Raw genomic sequence first — 21,338 nt, 5'->3', positions numbered from 1 at the left:
CATATACGAACTAGACCTGCAGACAGGTATACACATACAGATGGCATTTAGACAAAGTAGCACAAACATAAATAAGGAAAGACCCACACAAACACAACAATGTATGCATCCCCATAGAAACAGTTACACATGCACACATATGTAAAACACACACTCACATTTGCAAAGTGCAAGGCAGAAATAGAAGCAAGCAGTTACACAGATTGGAAACAGAGGGAGACCATCATCTTTTGCACAACACTCTGTTGCTATAGTCACTCTGTAAATGCACATACATGCAATACTGTTGTTCGCCAGTTTTGAGCAACAGACAGATCGAGGATGCTCATGCTTCCAAAAGCAGTAGAACCAATAGCTTGCTGAGGAGCTGGTAGCCCTGGGATAGTCAGTTACAAAGCAGTCCCTCTTACACAGGAACAGCCCCTGCACTCTTCAGACCTTAGAGAAGTCAGCCTGTTGCGTGACAGCACCTTTTGACATTCAGTACTCGTCAGAGTTGTGCTTGAATGTCACAGACAAGGGTGGGGAGCCTGTGATTTAACTGAATATATTTCAATTTTGAGTGTTCCTTTCGAGAGGAGCCTGACATCTGACTCTGAACCAGCACTAATGCCCCGTAAGAGGTGAGTCTGAGATGAGTCACCGTGATTATGCAATCTACAGTCTAGGAAATTCCAGTCACCAGTGGTAGAGAGTGAGACTGGAGCTAGTGACTTCTGCAGCTTCTCTGTTTAAAAGTTAATATTTAGAAATCCCGAGTCCTAGGCCCAAAGTCTGCCACAGGCACAACAAAGAAGATCTCACCATCCTAGCAGACTGTTTGGAGTACTCCACGACGGACAAGCAGCTCGAGGAGGGACAGCTCTCCTGCCGTTTAGCATTGAAGTTTCGAGTTGAAGATTCCCAGAAGTAGCTACTGGGAACTCCCCCGACCCGTGCTTCCGGCATCTAAATTGTAAGGTGGGTGAGCATAAAGTGAGATTAGCCCCTCCTGGTTGCCACCCACTCCAGTTTTAGCTGTACTGGCCCGTCCTGCCCCTTTTCATTGTGATGCTGCTGAGTTTCTAACCTCGCCCTACGCCATCATATTAAAGGCCTCCAGACAAACCTTTCCTTCAATACTGTAAAAGCCTTGCCCACCAACCTGACGTTATATGGCTGGCTTGTGCCTCAAGGGTGAGCAAGAGCTTGCCCAACACATGCCAACGTGAACCCCAGGACTTACAAAAACATAACACTCCTGAGCCAAAGCACACAAGTACCTAGCCCTGTGTCAAGCTGTTGCTGGATGTGTTCCTTCTCCTCCTGCTCCTCCCGCTATATGTCGTGGGCAACAACCGTTTTGCCCATTATACCAGTTGTCCTTATTCTGCTCCCATATAGCCAGTTTTTCTTGAGCTAGTTGCAAAGATTAGACCTGAGATCAGATCTCAGTTCTAGACATCAGCATTTGTTTCTTTTCTGTCCCCCTACGCCATGACATCTACAGACATACAACCTTCCATTGTCAAGGGGAGGTGTTTTAGTATAAAATCTCTCCTCAAGGATTGAAAGTGTCCCCCACTGTTTTTCAAGTGGTCATAGAACAAATACTGAACAGCATCCCTTCCCAAAGGCAAATCATACAATAAGTAGTTGACATTCTCCTTTCCAGTGAAGATATGTCATCACACGCAGAGCCTCTGTGCCAAGTCCACCAGGCTATTCAGAGGCGATGTTTGAAGGCGATCACCAGAAAGGCACAGATTTCGCAGACACGTGTACAATTCTTTGGGTTAGAAATATCCCCTGGGGGAAAGCACAGTGTCCAAAGCAGTCTTGGGATGATGCAGCAAATGTCCCTTCCACTTACTTCCCACTCATTGCAGAACCTTATAAGAGTTTTGAGGTTGTAGCTCCTTATATGACTTCCTGAGATCTAAAGAGTGGAGCTGGGCAGATTAATTTTAAAAAACAGTGAAATAATTGCAGAAAACGCTTATTTAAGCCCCCTGCAGTGGCAAGCAAAGATGTCACATTGCCATTCAGTTTTTGCTCACGGAAAATTCAATTACATACATTCTGACCTAAATGTTTGGAAGCAAACTATTTCCTGAAGATTTTGCCTCATAGTTGCTGAAAATGTTGAGCTGAAATACTCTTTGTGAAAGAATTGTGTTCTGCGTGTACTGGGCAATCCAGACATTCCAGGACATGATTGCAGGATCAGACATTATCATCGAAACACAACATACACCACTCAAAATGTTGTTCTATTGTGCTATTCATTTGGGAAATGTTAGAAATGTGTGTATACCCAAAAGGATAGTAGCCCTTAGTAACAACTCCATACAGACATAACATTGTCTACCCATTGTCCCCCTCCATTGGCAGGAATACCCATGTGAGCCAGACACAAGTGTCTCATTGAAGCAAAGGAAACACTGCACACAGTGTTTAGAAACTACTTCCAAGACCAATTTCCTACAGGCCTCAAAGTTTACTAAATTGAAGGCAGTGCATGCCTGACTCAGAATACCAAGGAGGTGCTGGAGAATATGTCCAATACCCCATGGCCCTGAATGGGACTGAAATCAGACAAACTATACCGAGACAAACTAGTAACAGATCAGCGCAACATGCAGCAATGTTACTCGCCCTAGAATATGCCACCCAGCATTCACCAGTGCGTGCTGTGTCATTGTTGATTTTGACTTTGTAATTCAAGATTGTGTATTATAGCTGAAATTTGAGCAACAAAACAGGTTTAGGGAAAACAGACGCCTTTATTGTGCAGTTTTCAAATTTATGGCAGACAATTACCTTAGCTTGTTCTGTTACACAAGTGAACATTTTAAAAAAATAGAGAACACAATAACGCAGGTCTATTTGAAATAGGTGATGATCAGCTAGCAAAGGAAACATACCTCAGCAACTCTCTTATATTCACAGAAAAACAACCTTTAATCTGGATATCCATTGCACATGTGGCACCTGCCACACATGCCCAGGCATGGATGATGCATGACAACTTCCACAACAGTATAATTCAGTCCCTAGACCCACGTTAGACCAATGTACCACTACACAAGAGCTAAAGAGCTAAAACAAAGTCCCAAATATGGGTCTTGCATTTTGACATATGGCATAGTATGGAAAATGTATGTACCACTACACAAGAGCTAAAACAAAGTCCCAAATAGGGGTCTTGCATTTTGACATATGGCATAGTATGGAAAAGAGAAGTAATCCCTGATAATGTAGATGAGGAATGAGCAAATAAGGAAGACATAGAGTGGTGAGTGAAATATGCACAAATGTGGTACCTAGTAAACTGCAAACAGTTCTCCTATGCTACAAAAACGCCACTGGAGTGTCACGTCTGTGACGCTCTGGCTGCGCAGTGCACCCACACATATATACAAGGCCATGTAAAGGCACTTTGCGTGGCTTTTCATGGCCTTGTACATCTGGCCCCCTTTCACACACAACTGTGTGAAATGGGCTTTCCAGGGGTGTTGCTGTGGGTATACCCATGTAACACCCATGTAATCTGACGCATTCCCATATTTACAAGGTTTTGTAAACCTGGGAGTACGCCCGCTTCCTATGACAACCCAGGGGTGGTTTAAAACTGGCGTAACACGCAGAAATAGCTTTATTTCTTCTCGTTTTTTGCTCTTTCGCGTGTGCTGCATTTTTCAGTACATATAGGCGGAGGAAAACGCCATTAATGATTGTTTATGTGCAGTTAGGTGTTTCTTCCTGCACATAAAGAATCCTCCCTGCAATGCAGGCAGCCTTGCACCATGGTGAAAAGGTCACTGCATTGGCGCTTGGCAGCCAATTGTGTGCCAACGCAGAGGAAAGTACAGGGATGCGTCGTATTGCTCTAAATACACATTCCTAATGGCGCAGTGAGGCAGAGCAAGCTGGCTTGCGGTGCCGCATGGCATCATTTTCTTGTAAATATGGGCACCTATTTCTGCATTGGACACATGGGCAGCTTACACATCCCAAAAGCATCGCCGCTGAAGGTGCACTATTGCCACTTGGTTGGTGGAAATAATGAATAGAGAGATTTGCATGCATATACTGAATGCTGCATACATTGTCTTGGATATAACAAACAATTCAGGCTGAAGAGAGGAGAATTTGGAGTAAACCCTCTCCATCAGGACTTTACCATGGGACACAGTCTACACAGACTATGTGGGATCCCTTCTCAGGACAAAGAAAGGGAATATATATTCTAGTTGCAGTGGACTTATTCCCTAACAAGGAATAACACAGCGCTCACAACTTGAAACATTTTGCTGTGTGATATTTTCTTTCATTTTGCAACACCGCATCCTGTCTCCACCAACAACATCCCACATTTTGTGGTGAACGTAAACAGAAAAATGTGCCAGAGATTTCACATTCCATACTGACCTCAAAGTTCAGGGAAAGTGGGACGATTGATTGTAGAGGTGAAAAACAATTGAGAAAAATGCTAGACTTTTTGGGAGACCAGTGCAAGAATGTGTTAATTTTGGCATGCCTCCAGATTTAGGTGCTTGAAAAGAATGGGATGTTGTGTCAGAAGCATTTGTGCAGGACATGATTTCCAGATTAGACCAAGTACATGCAGCCATAGCATTTGCAGACCAACAGATAAAAGAAGAGATGAAACCTAGACATGACATTTCGTTCTGATTTTAAACAGATGAATATTGGAGATTAATTTATGACCAAATGTTCTTATAAAAACACCCGGTTTCCAGTGTCACACTTTTCAGGATTACTTAATAACAGGTGTGTTTGCACGTTTATCATTATGATCCTCATAAAGGGTGCTCACTTTTCAGCCTTGAGTAAGTGCAAGGGAGGAGATGTAGCCTAATGGCCAGAGTGGCTGACCTTGGAACTAGGGAACCAGGTGCACATCCGGGCATGTATCCGGTGCTTAAACACACCCCTATAGGTTTGAAAGTAAGAAGAAAGCGGACCTGCTAACATTGGAAACATTTCGACAGTTTGATCCAATGACAATTTTGCAGTGTGGGGTGGCAGCAAATGAACGTAGTGCTTACTAAAAAGTGGGTCTTTGCCAAAAGATACTGCACATTACACTATTTCCTATATGTGTTAGTGTCAGTGGTGGCTGGTGGATTTTAAAGTGGTGGGGCGGAAATGTTACACCCAAGTGTAATTCACGAGCAAGTGCAGCAAATGAACCCAAACCTAAAAAGGTGTGTGGTGGGGGAGGTGGGGAGGGGTACACTGCACTCAGCATCACCCAGTAGCTTAAGAGATATCACACAGACAAGACAGCACAGTAGTTAACCACATACCTACCCAAACTTAAATTGCTCAATGCTGCAAAATGACAATAGTAAAATATTTCCATTTGCCAGCCACCCACAGCCTCCCGAAGTTCATCAACACAGTGAAGTTAGTGTTCCACAACAGCGGCTTCCGCCACAACATATAATTAAAGTCACTTGCCAGGCCAAAGTCATAGTTAAATACTTTCCCATGGCGGTAGTCACCCTTGAACTCATTATTGTCACCCGCTCTGGTGTTTATTATTTCTTTTCCACCGTCTCTGCCTGCTGCCCTTCAGCGGGCATATGTAACACAGTCAGAAAGAACATTTGGCACTGAGCTGTGCGGAAGGTGGTAGCGAGCTGTCTGAATAAATCACAGCGGGACAAGATCATCCTGTCTCATTGCCAGGCATGTTTTGCAAGCTGAGTAATATTTTTTTAACAAAGTCGACTCTGAACTGAAACTTAAATGTTAAAATTTTCATGAGGTGTCATTATGTCTGCTGGCCCGGCTGAGCCGCCATTTTGTAACTCGTGTGAGTAGTGCAGATGCAGCGAGTAATAAGGGGTATTTGATTTTTGAACACATGGTATCGGAAAAGCTTCTTGGATGTTAAACAGTTAATCATAAGTCCACTTAAGCACATTTTCACAAATAACATTCCACAAAGTACAATTATTAATTATAGAGTTTCATTTGCCAGTGCCACAATACTAGTATGCCACCCAGCCTGCCTGGTCATTACTGGTGTGAGTGGGCCAGAGCCTTGAAACCGAGTATATTTATTTTATTTATGTGGGTTGGCTTCAAAGCATTCAGAGTAGTGAGAATCACAGCTTATTTTTTAAACCAGGTAGCACCGATCACTTATGGTGGCTTTTGTTACCTTGTCTGTGATGAATTACCTTTGTATTCAGGGCCGGAGCTGACCCCTGGGTCATTGTGCCAGACATGGACAAAAACAACCTTAATACGCATCCACGATTATTAGAAGTCACTCTTTCACAAATGCAAACGTATCATAAATTATAGGCTATCAATTATTATGGCCCACAGGTCCAAGTCCAAACATATGCCTTGCTTTCGGCTGGCTTGGCATTTAAAAACTAGAAAAATATAGAAACACAGCTAGGACACTTTAAATCCAAACTCAACTGCTTTAATCTTGCGACTGATGGGAGACTTCCTTTAGTAGAGGAAGAAAAAGAAGCACTGCTTACAATACAGAGCAGTTAAACAATATATGCCTAACCATGCCACAGATCTGAGCTCTGGTCACAGCATAATATATTTAACACTATTTCACAGAATGCACACAGTTATTTTACCTTAGTCAACCACTGCCTTTCGGATTGCAGGGTCAGGAGCTCAGGGGTTTTATGACTCACCTCCACCCCCCCTTGTGCCCAATGCCGTTACAGGAGGCAGAAAACAAGGAACGGAAATGGCCAATCACTGCATGGCTTCATAATAAAGCCATGCAGTGATTAGCCATTTTCTGTAGTCCTGAACCTCCCACCCTGCGCTGCCTCATATACATTCCGACTTGAGCCAGAGACCTAATCACTTGTCTGAGCCAAATCTGCCCCTCACCCATGCTGTTCCCAAAACACAGCAATAGAGCAATGCCAGGGTTCTCTCGGGCAGGTGAAGCTAGTGCTCAAAAAGGGGAACTAGGGGCTGCAGCAGTGAAATCCCTGGCTCAGCAGTAGTGAGAGGCCTGCAGTGCGCATGTCAGGCAGATCACAGAAAGGCAAGGCCAACCTGACATGCGCACTTCAAAGTGTGATGTCTACGAGTGCCTGCTGTCAATTATTTTGAGCCCCACCCCTGCACCTCCCTCTACGAAACCTGTCCCACAACTGTAACAAAAGCAATGCCGCACCTGCAGCCAGAAAAAAACAACTTGAACATACATTTTTCTATTTAGTAGGGGGGCTAAGGATGACACTCCAGGAGCTATAAATATAGGGGGCAACACCCCAAAGCCCCACTGAAGGAACTGCCACTGGTTAGTTTAAAAATCATTGTTTTCACAAGTTGGTCGGTATGTGATATCTTAAAATACTCCAGCACTTCCTGCTCTAACAAAGTACCCAGAAACATTATAGCTGGTTCAGTGAGACAAATGCTCACTGCTTAAGCATGCAGTGATGTACCGCCAAATTTCAGTCCTGGTGAGGCACCTCAACCGATACACTTAGTACTATTAAACTAGGTAATATTAACACCTCTTCATTATAGTGCTTAGAAATGGCAGAAGTGTTGTATGATGTCCTAATAAAGATTTTATTATCTACCACAGGCTTATCTTCAGACAATCCAGTCACTACCGTTGATGAAGTGATCTCGAGAGCCTGTGTTCGGACTTTTGCAGGAAAGTCAATAGGCCTATGACTCCAACTCCTATGAGACATTCAGCAGGGGCGGCTCCTCCGCAATGGTGTAAAATAAAACAGCTGCTGGTTCAGCCAGCATATGCAGCGAGGGGCAGGGCTACTGTCATGGGAGTTGGGAGGGGGGAGGAGGAGTGGAGTGCACTAAGTGCGAATGTCAGTTTGGCCGGTCATCTTAGGCGGGCCAAACTGAAATGCACACTTACGTTTCTCCAACTCGGCTGTGTTGCACAGCCGGGTTGGAGAAACTGGCAGACCCCAGTGCACTGTCTAAGTGGCAGACCAAGCCACTCAAACCAATCCTGATGCTGCTCTCATGCTAGGCATAGCATGACAGCAGCACCAGGATTGCTTGGGGAGCCTGTACTGGTGTCCCAGGGACTACTGGGATACCAGGAGAGCGCGGCAGCGGAATGATACTTTAAAACAAAATTCTTATTTATTTCCCCCATCCCCGTCCTCGCCCTCCCCCTTGAGATTTGCGGCCGCTGTCATTCAATTGGGGTATACCATATTCAGGGCCACTGGAATTAGGTGGCAGGGAAGACCAAATTATGTGGGAGGGCTGACTAAATTATGGGGCAAGAAAAGACAAATTATGCAGAGTAATGTGGCACATTCTGTGTGGCACATTTTGTGATAGTATTATGTCATTATTTGGTCCGGTATACAGAAGGAAGACAACGTCACACATTAGCTGGCAAGATTAGTATCATGAGGGTATTCATTTTGCTTACTGTGAATAAAATAAAATAAAAGTGTTTTGCTTGTAATCCTTGAGCCTTCCATGCTTGTCTGTCACATCATGTATGATTAAAAACTATTATGATTATTAATGATGTTAAGAATTTATAAAACACACAAAAGACGAAATTGTCTCTTGGGTCCTGCATAGTAAATGTTGATATTATCCAAAACAATAATGCTGAATTCACCAACTTTGGAAGAATTAAAAGAAAAGCTTGTTCCACCACAATCCACTGTCTTCTCGTGTTATTTGATCCCTCTACAACTTCAAACATAGGTAATTATAGCCAGCTAATTTATATATTAAGATCACCACATGGTCTTTCCTGGTACTGTGCCGAGCAAGTTCCCCTTTTTTCTAATCACATGGGGAAAATGGGAAACTAATCCTTAGATGGTAATCCAATGCCCGAAGGTCTCCCGTAGGACCCCATCATTGCCCTCACATTGCTCAGTTTGTATCAAGAACAGCTGAGAACTCGAGTCCCCCTAGACCAATATGTGAAGGTCACCCAAATATATTGAAAACATGCCCTGTTAACAATAGTCTCACCTCATTTGCTGCCTCGACAAACTCCAAACATGGATGGCAGACACCATTTTGATGTTTAACTCGCAGAAAATTGTTTCCTATCCACACCCAGAAAAAAAAAGTCCAATGCTACTTGACAAACTAAACGTAGCAGATTTCTTTCTTTCTCTTTCCTCACCAGTAGACTTTACTGAGGACTCCTCATTTCATTGTCATTTCACATAAACAAAGTTGCAAAGGTTGTCTATGCACACACCGCATTTTTTAAAAAACGAAACATTTCCTGTTCACAACCTTACAAAGAATATCTACCATCCTCTCATACTTACTTTTCAATAGCATTTTGGTAACTTAATCGTCGCTGATGGTTTGCAATCCTTGCTCAAAACACTCAAGACTTTATTGCACTCTGCAGCTAGACTCTTATCTTCATCCAGAAAGTTCAATAATATGACAGAAGTCCTTTCTACTGGGTGATGACGGAAGTGGATTGGATGGCTTTGTTGTCTTTCTCAGTTGTCTTCTCTTGATTTGATGGTTTTCCTGCCTATTCTGTTTATTTTTCCCGCCCAGGGACATTTCAGTCTCATCTTGTTCTGATGGGGTCAGTTGTAATCCGCATAATTGAGGGGTCTCTTTATTTTTTTTAGGTATGGGCTGAGTAGCAGCTTTAGCTGTCTCTGTAGAACGTTTGTAAATAATAAACATATAGTAAGACTTTTTTTAATCACTCTTTAACCATTGGCATCACCCTTTAAGCACTGACACCATTATCCTGGATCAGCCCACAGACTGCGTTGAGTGGGGTAGAGAGTCAGGCCCCTTTCAACCCATTTGCCATCATTCAGCACACATTGTGCCACCTCACAGGGCGGCCGTTGGGTGTGTCCCATCAAGTGATAGGAGGGACAGCATTCTGCCATTTTATATCTGCACTAGCCTCATTGCCAGACCTGCACTGAAAAGGGCCCTGCTGACATCGCTCTTCTCCTGTAGGTGGCAGCCTTTTCATCATCTGCACTACTTTAAACCACCAGGACTATACGGCATCATTGCAAGGATTCACTGCCTCCCAAACAGCAACAACATTTTTGACATGTCACTTCCTTATCATAATTTATACTTAATGACTCATCCTTCGCGAAACACTCCTCCATTAGTTATGTAAATATTATATTTTTATTCATAATGCCAACACTTAAATCCACTTGAAGGCTGAGTTTGCATGTCTAGTAACTTGCTGATTGAGGAAACAGCGGGGCTCAGTGCCCACTGTATTATCTATGGACGAGAGGCTTTAAAAAACAGCTTAGAACTCTCCACTTCTGACTTTAAGACTGTCTCTTGATAGCTGCTTTTCAAACTCTCAGGCTATCTGATTCACCAGATCAGTCACAAAGAAAAACAAGCATTGGCAATGCCAATAGGTCTGGCTTATGAATGCAAGTGAGTTTTGTGTCATTGACGGGTGTAGACACTCATCTTTGCCATCATGCATCCTTTCATCATTCCACTGACTGATCCTTCCATTCACCCTCTGACCCAACCGTTAAAAGAAAAACACACACACTCAACAACATATGCAAATAGTAAAAAGGAAATCATGCTGCTTTCTAAACACGGTGGGCCTATGTTAGTAATAACAAAACTAAATGTAACAGGTATGTAAGGTATCGTAAATAATCTATCAGGGTTTTCTAATTCAAGCAAGGCTGCCACATTCAGAACCAAGGTGTTGACTATCTTGAAATTATAAAATAACGATACACTATGAGCAATATTGTTCCATAATGATCTCCTAGTTTAGAGGATGTGGCAACATGAAATGTGGCAAAATGTGGATAGAATAAGCAGCAAACAAGCAACTCGTTAGTACTGCCTGGAGAGCTGTAGTATCCTCTTAAGGAACATTAAAATAAAAAGAAATGAAAAGGGGACTACAAAAGGTGAAAATTGAAAACTAAAGGACTGGCGTGTTAGCCTTGATACTGAAGCACACTCATTTTCAGTTGGATATACATGTTATCAGAAAATGGCATAATTCACATTGTAAAAGAGCGATTGATGCAGAATGAACCATTACCCCAGGCAGTTCGTGGTCATGGATGGAAGCAGAGTGTGAATGACAACTCAGACCTATGCCAAAACAGAGTGGACCCAAAGGCTCTCTATGTATCTATATATACATTTATATATATATCGATGTATATATTAGTGATTGTTTTATTATAAGATCCTGGCAGACTCTTAAGAAGAGAATCTAGCAAAAATTATTACAGTGCAAATCTTCTCCCCTAGGGTTTGTCAGTTGCCAACACTAAACCACTCCCTACAAAGGTAATCTGACATTTGGCGCAACAGAATACCTATCTGTGGGCTTTAATATAGAGAAATAACAATCTACTCTTAAATGCCTATTGACTTTAACATGTGCTTTTCACAATCAATATGTCAGGCCTAGTAGGTTTAAAAGAACTTTTCATGATAAACAGACCAGCCCTATGGGACTAGTGAACCAGTAAAGCTTCTAGCTGTTATCATTAGCTTCTCACCATAAGAAATTCAGACCAACTGCAGAGGTTCACATGCCTTCCCAAAAGACAACTATCAGATACACCATACTAAAATTACAAATATGTACAAAATAAAGCTGTCAAAACAATACAAAATCCTTACTAATAGAGCCTATTAAAGATACCATTGTGCAAATTGTCTGTATCCATGGGTTGGTCAGTTACATCAAAACCATTGATACTACATTAATCTGAGAAAGTGGATGTAACAAATTGCCTGTGGACTTTTTTTATAACTAGATACATTTTTTATTCAATACATTTTCGGGATTGTATCATTGACATGCCATATCTAGATGAATGTCTTAAAGGTAGCTGTTTTGATCTATGCATGAAAGAGGATGAGTGCAACACAATCTGAAATAATACATGTGGCAAATTTTAATTGGTGGTCCAATAAGATGGTATTATCGTTGCCCAAATAACTTTTTAATCCATCCCAATAGAGAACCCCCTTTTCTCAGTAGTGTTTGTTGGCCATGTTCTGTGAGGGTAATACAGGGGCCCCCTTGAAGTATTCTACTATATATAACCCAGCCTACAGAAGAGTGAATAAGCTGGCAAACTTCAGGCATACATTTAAAACATCACAAATATGTACACAATTACAGTTAACAAAGCAATATACAGCCCCTCTCAAGAAGGCCTATATTTAAGAGCCCCTTGCGCCTCAGTATCTGGGGCACTTTTCAAAAATACATAAACTGACTTCATGCTCATTTTCATTCATTATATTTTTACCATATGAATTGCTGTACGTACACAATGAAACATCATTATAAACTGCAGTTCACTTGTTGGCTCTGGGTATCGCATGCTTTTGGAGAACCTACAACCCTATTTCCCTGTGACCAGGGGGGTCTATTAGACATAACGGTGCATTGCTTGTGTAAATCAGCCAATGTGACAAAAATTGCAGATGAAAACATTTTCATCAGTCACTAATTTTTCCTCCTTTTTTTAATAATGTATTTATTTCAACAATTAGTTTATTTTGAAAACTTGAAGGATCTACACAAAAGTAAACTTGCTGAATTCAGGGTTGTATGTACTATTCAGAAATGTACAGCTTTCTGGGATCACAAATATGTTTCATACTAGTTTGCACCACAAACTGCAAGTAGGATGAATCGCAAAAGGTACCAAAAATGGACTACCTCTTAGAAAAATGCAAAAAAGGTGTTAAAAATAGTTTTTTGATGTATCTCTGCTTGTTTCTGAAAGCTGGGAAGATGGTGATCCTACAACATTAAGCCTTTTGTTGATGCAAAAATAACTAGATGCTAGGCTGTTTTGTCGGTTCTCCCGGAGAATCCAAAAACCTCTAGAATCCCCAAGAAGAGGTGAAAAAAAAGGAGGCACCTTTGGCCGGGATAGTGTTTGAGAAAAAAGTTATGAGGAGCCGAGCGAACTGTTGATTTTTTTTTTTTTTTTTTAAAGGCTCACTCTGCTCCTAGCAGTCAAGTAGATAATTTTATGACAAATATTTTTATATATTTATTTCGTACAATTATGTACTTATTTTATGTTTAAATGAATGAAAAGTGTTCATTTAAGAAAGCCTTGATGACTATGTTGAAACTTTCCTCTTTCAACTTAATTCTCACTCCAAATTTCAGATCTTCCAACAAGCTGATCTTTGGGCGCCACCTCGTGGAAATAAAGAAATACATATTTTCATACTTAAAACGTACACGTCACGGTAGAAAGAGATTAGGTAAAAAACATAATCCGTCGAAAAACAAGACATTTACACGCGCACCGTGAAATGTAGGTGGAAAAAAGTAATTATTGGTGACACAAGCAGGTAATTAATAATTGTGTGGTTCTCTTCGCCGCCTGGTCTTGCCGTTGCTTCTTTCTGTTTTAATGTCCCCCATGCTGACGTTTAATTTTGATTTTGAACATGAGCTTCTCTGTATTGTCTGTGCCGTTGTTTTCCGTGTGGTATTTTCACGTTGTGTGTTGAGTGCGTTTACTTCTGTAGTTCCCGTTTTACAGCATAGCGCAGCACGCACATGGTGCACTTCTACTGACTAACCTCGCCTCCTGCTAGCCCGTCAGGCGCGGTGGCCAAGTGGTAAGGCGTCGGTCTCGTAAACCGAAGATCGCGGGTTCGAACCCCGTCCGTGCCTACACACCCACGGCAGTGGTAGCTGGTCTCTTTTTAGAAAAGAAAAAACCGTCTATTTTATGCTGCTGGCACAATAAAATAATGCATGTAAAAGTAATTAAAACAAATATACATGCAAACGCCGTAGCTTGTTTCCGCTGACTCAGCAGTTCCATTGTTACTTCCTGATACTGCATACGCCTCCTTGGAACACAGAGCCCGTAAAGCGCGCATGAGAAGTTTTAGAATCAATGCGCGAAGAGTTTCCATAAACCCGTAGTTGGAGCTAACCAGCTTGTTATAACTGTACTTATTGTGGGATTACAGCATTTCCTTGTTAGAAAATAATATATGTGAAGTAACTTTATTATCGCACACTGGTCACTTTTTTGAGGGGGGCTCTAAGTGTAGTGTTGCCCCTAACAAGACGACGCCATGTCAAACTGTGACACAGGGGGGGGTTTGTTGTCCACCTCACTTGCCGTGAGCTACAATGGTTTGACTGATGCAGTGTCAGCAAAGTGTATAAAAGTGTCAGGCGGGATCTTGTTATGTCGGGACATACCATCTCGGATTGTATCAGAAACCGGAAGGGGGGGGGAGTGAATGGTCAAAGCCCCTCCTGTCCGTTAGGACTGGTATGGTCCATGACGTGTGGTGAGTGATGATAGTCGGACTTGATAACGCGTCCAGCCCTTATAAATTACCTGTGCCTGGACACGTTGGAGGTCCGTGATAACCGAGTCGGGCTCTCCTCATCCTCAATAGTCGAGTCACTCAGATCAATAATCAATAACTGTTGTAATCGGTAATCAATACTCAATTAATAGATCAATATAATACATCAGAAATCAATAACAGTTGGTATTTCGGCGCACCATGACCTTTCAGTCATGAATAACCACACCAGTTTATTAAAAGTTAGTGAATTTATTTCCCTATATTAACAAAGCTAGCACGATATATATGTGTCTCAAAACCAATTGATATATGTATATGAACATTACTAGCTGTCCATAACGGCGGAAGAAACGCAATCTACGCAAAATCTGAATAATGATACACTCTGTTATAGCAATGCAAATCACCAATGTGACTAACTGTATTTGACTAATTGCATACATTCGGTCAGCATAACAAGATTTCAATTCTTCATGGTACATTGAATGAATACCTCGACTAACCTCTAATTAGCATTGGCATGTAGGACTTCATGCAAAACGAATTTAGTCAACACAAATTTGGAAAACTTCTAGCTAGGATCCTATCAAAAATAGCAGTTGGTACCTAAAAGGAAAAACACAATGCATAATACATTTATCCTTTCATATTTACCAAATACAATCAGCATTCAAGAAAAGTCTTCGTCCTTCAGGTACCGGTTGATCAGCATGGGGCAAGTTTCAAAGGGGCAAAGTTAAGGGCAAGTTTCTCTGCAGCGGCAAGGAGAATGGGGCAAAGTTACTGCATGGGCAAGACGGGGGCAAATCAAAGTTAAAGTCTCTAGGGTGAGAATTCTCAAAGTCTCTTTCTCTCAGATAGAGAAAAGGGCATCAGGGTGTCGTCCAAAATGGAGTCTGGCATCAGGCTTCAAACTGGCATCGAGGAAAATGGCTGACTTCTCTTTGTCCGGTGGGTTTAAGTAAAAAACATTCAAAATTCTGTAGGGTCTTCCATTGGAGGGTTCATAGGTTGGCTTCAAATTGTCCAATCAAAAATTGTCTTTTACTAGCGCCCATTTATGCATACACTGTCCTTGGCGCCTTGGAACACAAATTGTATCATGGTTTGCCAATTATTTTACTATCTGTACCTTCATTGTCCGCACCTGCAGAGACTGACCTTGTATCAAAAGGGATGTAACCGGCCTAGCACGAAACCTTGGAGATAAGTGTACCAGCCAGTTTCTACTGGAAAAATACAACTTCAAGCAAGAATATATTTCATTAATTCAAGGAAAAAAAAGAATCACGCAGTTAGAATTTGAAACCAAGCAAAGAGGCCAAAGCCTGTACTAAATTTAAGCTAAGCAAAACAGTTTTCAAACAAGAAATCATGGCATACATTTGCGATTATGACGGATTAGTACATTTTTAATACTTCATGATTAATAAAGCTCGTTTATAATGATGGCGAACTACCCCGAGGGCACAATTTCCCTCGTACATTTTTTTTTTTTCTTAAAATCACACGTCAATATATATGTCGGTTACACGGTGTACATGAATATATGTCGAACCTTTCTTTTCTGCGTCATCAATCCCTCCTCTGATGACTAATTATGTCATCACATCAAATCTACCCACAAATTTTATTCCATTAAAATTCTGTATAATAATTTGGCACTTCAGTCAATTCCCTTTTTCTTTTAGTCCCTTTTGACTTCTCCCTATAAATTTCCACCATTTTGTTCTCTATTTTCTCTTCTCTTTTTCTTTTGTTCCTTGCTTTTAACATTTTGAAAGCTTTCCATGTTCCCCAAGAACCTAATAGACAAATTAATATTATTAATATTCCCTTTACTATTTTTAGTAACAATCCGTTCCAAACGTTGCTGAGCCAATTTCCCACAGAAGCAAATCCTTTTCCAATTTTCTCCCAAACTCCGGGTTCTTTCAATTCCTTTAAATCTACACTTTCTCTAGTTAGATTTGTAAGCATTGTTCTAATTTTTCCACTGTTGTCGGGTATATAGGTACAACAGTGACGCGTGCCAAGCATTTTGCAAACGCCGCCATCCTTTGCGAAAAGAATGTCTAAGGCAAGCCGATTTTGAAGAGTCATAGCTCTTTCTGCAGCGAGTTCAGCATCCATCAGGATTATAGCTCCCGAAAACTTTGTTAACATGTTATCCACAATAGTAGACAACTTTCGTATTTTGATCGAATTCAATATGACTCCTACTGAAGGAATCATAGCTCCAAATATATCTCCTACCACACCAGCAACTGTCTCCCTTTTCTGAACACGATGTGATTCAGACAGCCTTGGAAATTTCTTTAAGTCATCTAGTTGGTAAACCTTTGGGAACAATATCCCCAAATAACACCTCCCATACCATCCTTTAGGAAGATGATAATAGGCGTTAGGTCCACAAATATAATATACTCCAGGAATAACTGGGTCTTGTCCATTCAGCATGAACGTCCACTTTTGTTGAAATGCGTATGTGTGTTTACATTCAATCGTTCCCACAAAAACTGTGTCATAATATGATGGAAATCTATGTATACAAAATCTTCCCACATGCAATGTATCTAAGGCTATTTTCCCTTGTGTCTTTATTGCGGCAAAAGCATAATTATCTACAGATGTCCTTTCGTGCAATTCCTTCTCTAATTTCTCCCTCATTTTGTTCTTTCTGTCGTCAGTGCGGTCTAAAAATTCTATTTCTACTGGTGAAAGCAAGCATGTAAGGTTCTCCCTATGTGGGTGAGCTGTGTGGAAAGGTGACATTGGTTCGAAAAATTCCCTCATTAATTTGGCAGACCAATCTCTAGCTATCTTACTTAGGTGCCCTATTATGGGGACATATGCAAAAGTAACATCGTAATTAGTATAGAAATAATGAATGTCTCTTTGAGCATAAAATCTGGAAGCTACTATACTACATGTAATTCCATACGTAAGAGGCATGCTGTGATACGTTACCCCTTCCACTACTGAGGTAGGTATTTGTGTACACACATAACAATCTTTCGCATCCATGGTCTCAACATACTCACTCAGTAAGCGATAGAAAACGTTAGATGAAAGTTCCTTCTTATCATGCAAGTGTCTCTCGTCTTGCCCGAGTCTCTTCAGAGCTGTTAGTTCAGTAACGATAATAGGTTTAGAAGTAGAAGCATCATTCGTCTCACTCTCGCTTTCACCATGCATTCCAAGAACTATTGCTACAATTATTAGTACGCATGCGACCAGTAAGCCTATACACATGTATTTACAATACTTCATTTTACGCCCCTGTGTAGTGAAGCTAGTCATGATCTGTATAGAATCAGAAAGCTGAAGACACTTTATCAAAGCGTTTTTTTTGTTTGTTTTTTTTTCTCTAAGTTGCAGGTATTTACAAAGCTGAACGAGTTCAATGTTCACACATTTTCTTTAGCAGCTTAGTCTCTTATCGGTTAGCAGCGTTGTCTCAAAATCGGTTTCAAAGTCAATCAAGTTAGCAATGTCTTAGCCGGTTGAAAAGTCAATCAGGTTAGCAATGTCAAGTTAGCAATGTCTTAGCCGGTTAAAAAATCAATCAAGTGATCAATGGTTTCAATCAACAGAGTCCATAAAGTTTTTATTTCCAAAATGAAGTTCTGCCTCTTCGTTCTCAAGGCTGAGGGATACGAATTCGTCTGACCAATCGTTATTGGCTACGTATGCCCACTCCGGACCGGAATACCTCCTGCTCGGTATCCTTTTTCTTTTCAGTTTTGCATCTCTCTTTGATTTTTTCTCACTGGTACTTTCCTCTTTGGCCAAGTCCTTTTCTTCACTTGGTGTTGGTACCACGACAGACACTTCCTTTCTTTTCTCTTTCACTCTTGGCCCTTCACTGTCGTTCAACGTTTCTCTAGTTCTCAGTTTTACTGGTGATATACTTGGTCTTCTTTTTGCACTAGGTCCACTTGATGGACCTGCGATCTCTTCTGAAGAAGTTTGAGCAGTTTCGTTCTGTTCTGCCTTGTCCCCTCCTTCTGGGGAGTCAATCAGATTTTCCTTTTCCTTTTCTGTATCGTCTGCTTCTGGGAAAGCCCTCCTCTGATCAGGCTCTCCTGCTTCTTTACCTCTTTCGAGCCCTTTGTCACCGTTACTTTCTTCAGGCTCTTTGTCATTTTCGGCTGCTTCAGGCTCTTTGTTACCTTCAGCTGCTTCGTCGCTGTCTGAGGCTCCTCCTTGGTCTTCCCCAAGTGAATCAGTTGCTTCGTCCTCAGAGAATATTTCTCCCTCCTCTATTTCTGCCTGTTCGCTTCTAGTTCTGTTTTGCTCTGCCTCAGCGCTCGGTACTTTGTTATCAGGTACTGGTAACTTCAGCGCTTCAACTTCCTCATCTGTGGGACACAACACCCTCTTTGTGTGACTGGCGTGAATCCAGTTGGGAACTCCCGCACACTTCACAGCGGTGGTAGTCGTCAGAATCACTTGGAAAGGTCCTTTCCAACGGGGTTCCAAACACGACTTCCTCACGTGCTTCTTTATCACGACCCAGTCACCTGCTTTCAGGGTGTGTCCTGGACCTTGGATCGGTGGCAAGGTGGTTGCCTCCACCTGGTGAGAGAAAGATCGAACCACATCAGCTAGACCTTTGCAGTAGTCTAACACCATATCATCTGTAATATTCAAAAGCGCATTTGCAGGAACTGCTGGAAGTCTCATAGCTCTGCCCATGAGAATCTCGTGTGGGGACAGTCCAGTCTTTCTGTCAGGGGTGTTTCTCATTGACATTAGTACCAAAGGCAATGCGTCAGGCCATTTCAAGTTTGTTGATGCACATATTTTCGCCATTCTCGATTTCAATGTGCCATTCATTTGCTCCACTAGACCTAATGCTTCAGGGTGGTAGCTACAATGCAGCTTTTGCTCAATGTTCAGTGCTGCACAAAGCAATTTTATTACTTCATTATTGAAGTGACTTCCCCTATCTGATTCTAAAGAGATCGGGAATCCGAAACGTGGTATTAACTCTCTCAAGAGTAGTTTTGCAACTGTGAGACTGTCATTTCTGCGTGTAGGGTATGCTTCAATCCAGTGACTAAAAAAGCACACAACCACCAACACATACTTCAAGCCTCCATGCACAGGCATCTCAATGAAGTCCATTTGCAACCTGCTGAATGGACCCCCTGCTCTTCCAATGTGGCTCAAATTTACTACTGTTCCCTTCCCTGCGTTCATCTGTTGGCAAATGACGCAACGGTGGCAAACTGCTTCAGCAACTTGACGGAATTTAGGGTTAAACCAATCAGTTTTGAACAACCTAATCATGGCATCCCTCCCAAGATGAGCTTGTCCATGGTAAAACCTGGCTATCTGTGTCAAAAGGCTGTTTGGAAGAACGAATTTCCCTTCACTTGAAACCCATAATTCATCTAGTCTCTTTACACATTGTGATTTGGTCCAAGAAAGTTTCTCTTCCTCACTAACATCATTCTGTAGGGATTTCAATTCGTCCATCGTATCTATCACCTTTAGAGCAAATATTTCGCTTGGTTCGAGTTCTGGTTCACTTATCAAATTCCATTCATCCCTAAGCAATATACAGTTCAATGCGCAAAACCTTGCGACTTGATCCGCATATCCATTTCCCAGAGAAACATAATCCTGTCCCTTCGAGTGTGCACTGCATTTTACCACTGCTACTTCTCCTGGTAGTTGAATGGCATGTAACAATTCTTTTATTCTTTCGCCATTTTTCACTGGCGACCCTGAAGAGGTCATGAAACCTCTCTGTGACCACAATTGTCCGAAATCATGCACTATTCCAAACCCGTACTGACTGTCAGTGTAAATGGTAACTTTCATCAATGCAGAGAGTTGGCAAGCTCTAGTAAGGGCTACCAATTCTGCTACCTGTGCAGAGTAAACTCCTTGAAGCCAAGATGCTTCCAAAACACCTGTTACTGTGCATACAGCGTATCCTGCTTTCAATACACCCAGTGCATCTCTTAAACATGAACCATCAACAAAAATAATTTGATCATTTTCTTCCAATCGGGTATCTTTGATATCAGGTCTTGGTTTGGTGCAAAATTCAGTCACCTGAAGACAGTCGTGCTCGATGTCTTCAGCGTTCTCAATTTCAGCATTTTCACTGGGAAACAAGGTTGCTGGATTCAACGTAGTGCACCTTTTCAGCTGCACATTAGGTGATCCCAGAATTATTGTTTCGTACCTTGTGAGTCTAGCACCAGTCATGTGCTGTGTTCGGGAACGTGTCAAAAGTATCTCGACTGAGTGAGGGACCATGACTGTTAAAGGGTGTCCCATCACTATTCCTTCACTCTGAGTGAGGCTGATACCAACTGCGGCTACGGCGCGCAAGCACCCTGGCAGTGCTGCTGCGACCGGATCCAAAGTAGCTGAAAAATACGCTACTGGTCTGTTTATGCCACCATGGGCTTGGGTCAAGACAGACAAGGAACATGCATCACGTTCATGACAAAACAATGTGAAAGGCTTTGTGTAGTCAGGCATACCTAAAGCTGGAGCTCTGCACATGCATTCTTTCAATTCAATAAAAGCATCCATCTCATCTCCTTTCAGCTCAATTTCATCCAATGCATCCTTCTGGGTCAGTTTCAGCAAAGGTTTTGCTAGGGTTGAGAAGTTGGGAATCCATTGGCGACAGTAGCTCACCATTCCCAAAAACTTCCTCACCTCCCTCCTCGTCTTTGGGGGACTCATTTGAAGTACACTTGTTATTCTTTCCTTCATAATTTTTCGTGACCCTTTCTCTATTTGGTGACCCAAATATTTCACTTTCTTCTGACAGAACTGTAATTTTGAAGGAGACACTTTGGCCCTCATTCTGACCTTGGCGGGCGGCGGAGGCCGACCGCCAAAGTCCCGCCGTCAGGTTACCGTTCCGCGGTCGAAAGACCGCGGCGGTAATTCTGACTTTCCCGCTGGGCTGGCGGGCGGTCGCCTTCAGACCGCCAGCCAGCCCAGCGGGAAAGAGGCTTCCACGATGA

At 42.0% G+C, this 21,338-nt stretch overlaps 1 non-coding gene across 1 annotated transcript; it reads left to right on the top strand.

Moving 5' to 3' along the window:
* The first annotated feature begins 13,603 nt into the window (after nucleotides 1-13,603).
* TRNAT-CGU (transfer RNA threonine (anticodon CGU)) lies at nucleotides 13,604-13,675 on the top strand. Its single transcript has one exon. It is a non-coding gene; the product is annotated as a tRNA-Thr (tRNA).
* The last annotated feature ends 7,663 nt before the right edge of the window (nucleotides 13,676-21,338 follow it).

Source organism: Pleurodeles waltl, chromosome 7 (genome assembly GCF_031143425.1).
Source record: "Pleurodeles waltl isolate 20211129_DDA chromosome 7, aPleWal1.hap1.20221129, whole genome shotgun sequence".
In the NCBI taxonomy this organism is placed as follows: Eukaryota; Metazoa; Chordata; class Amphibia; order Caudata; family Salamandridae; genus Pleurodeles; species Pleurodeles waltl.
The sequence above is the reverse complement of the archived record's forward strand: the minus strand, read 5'-3'. Positions and strand labels throughout refer to the sequence as shown.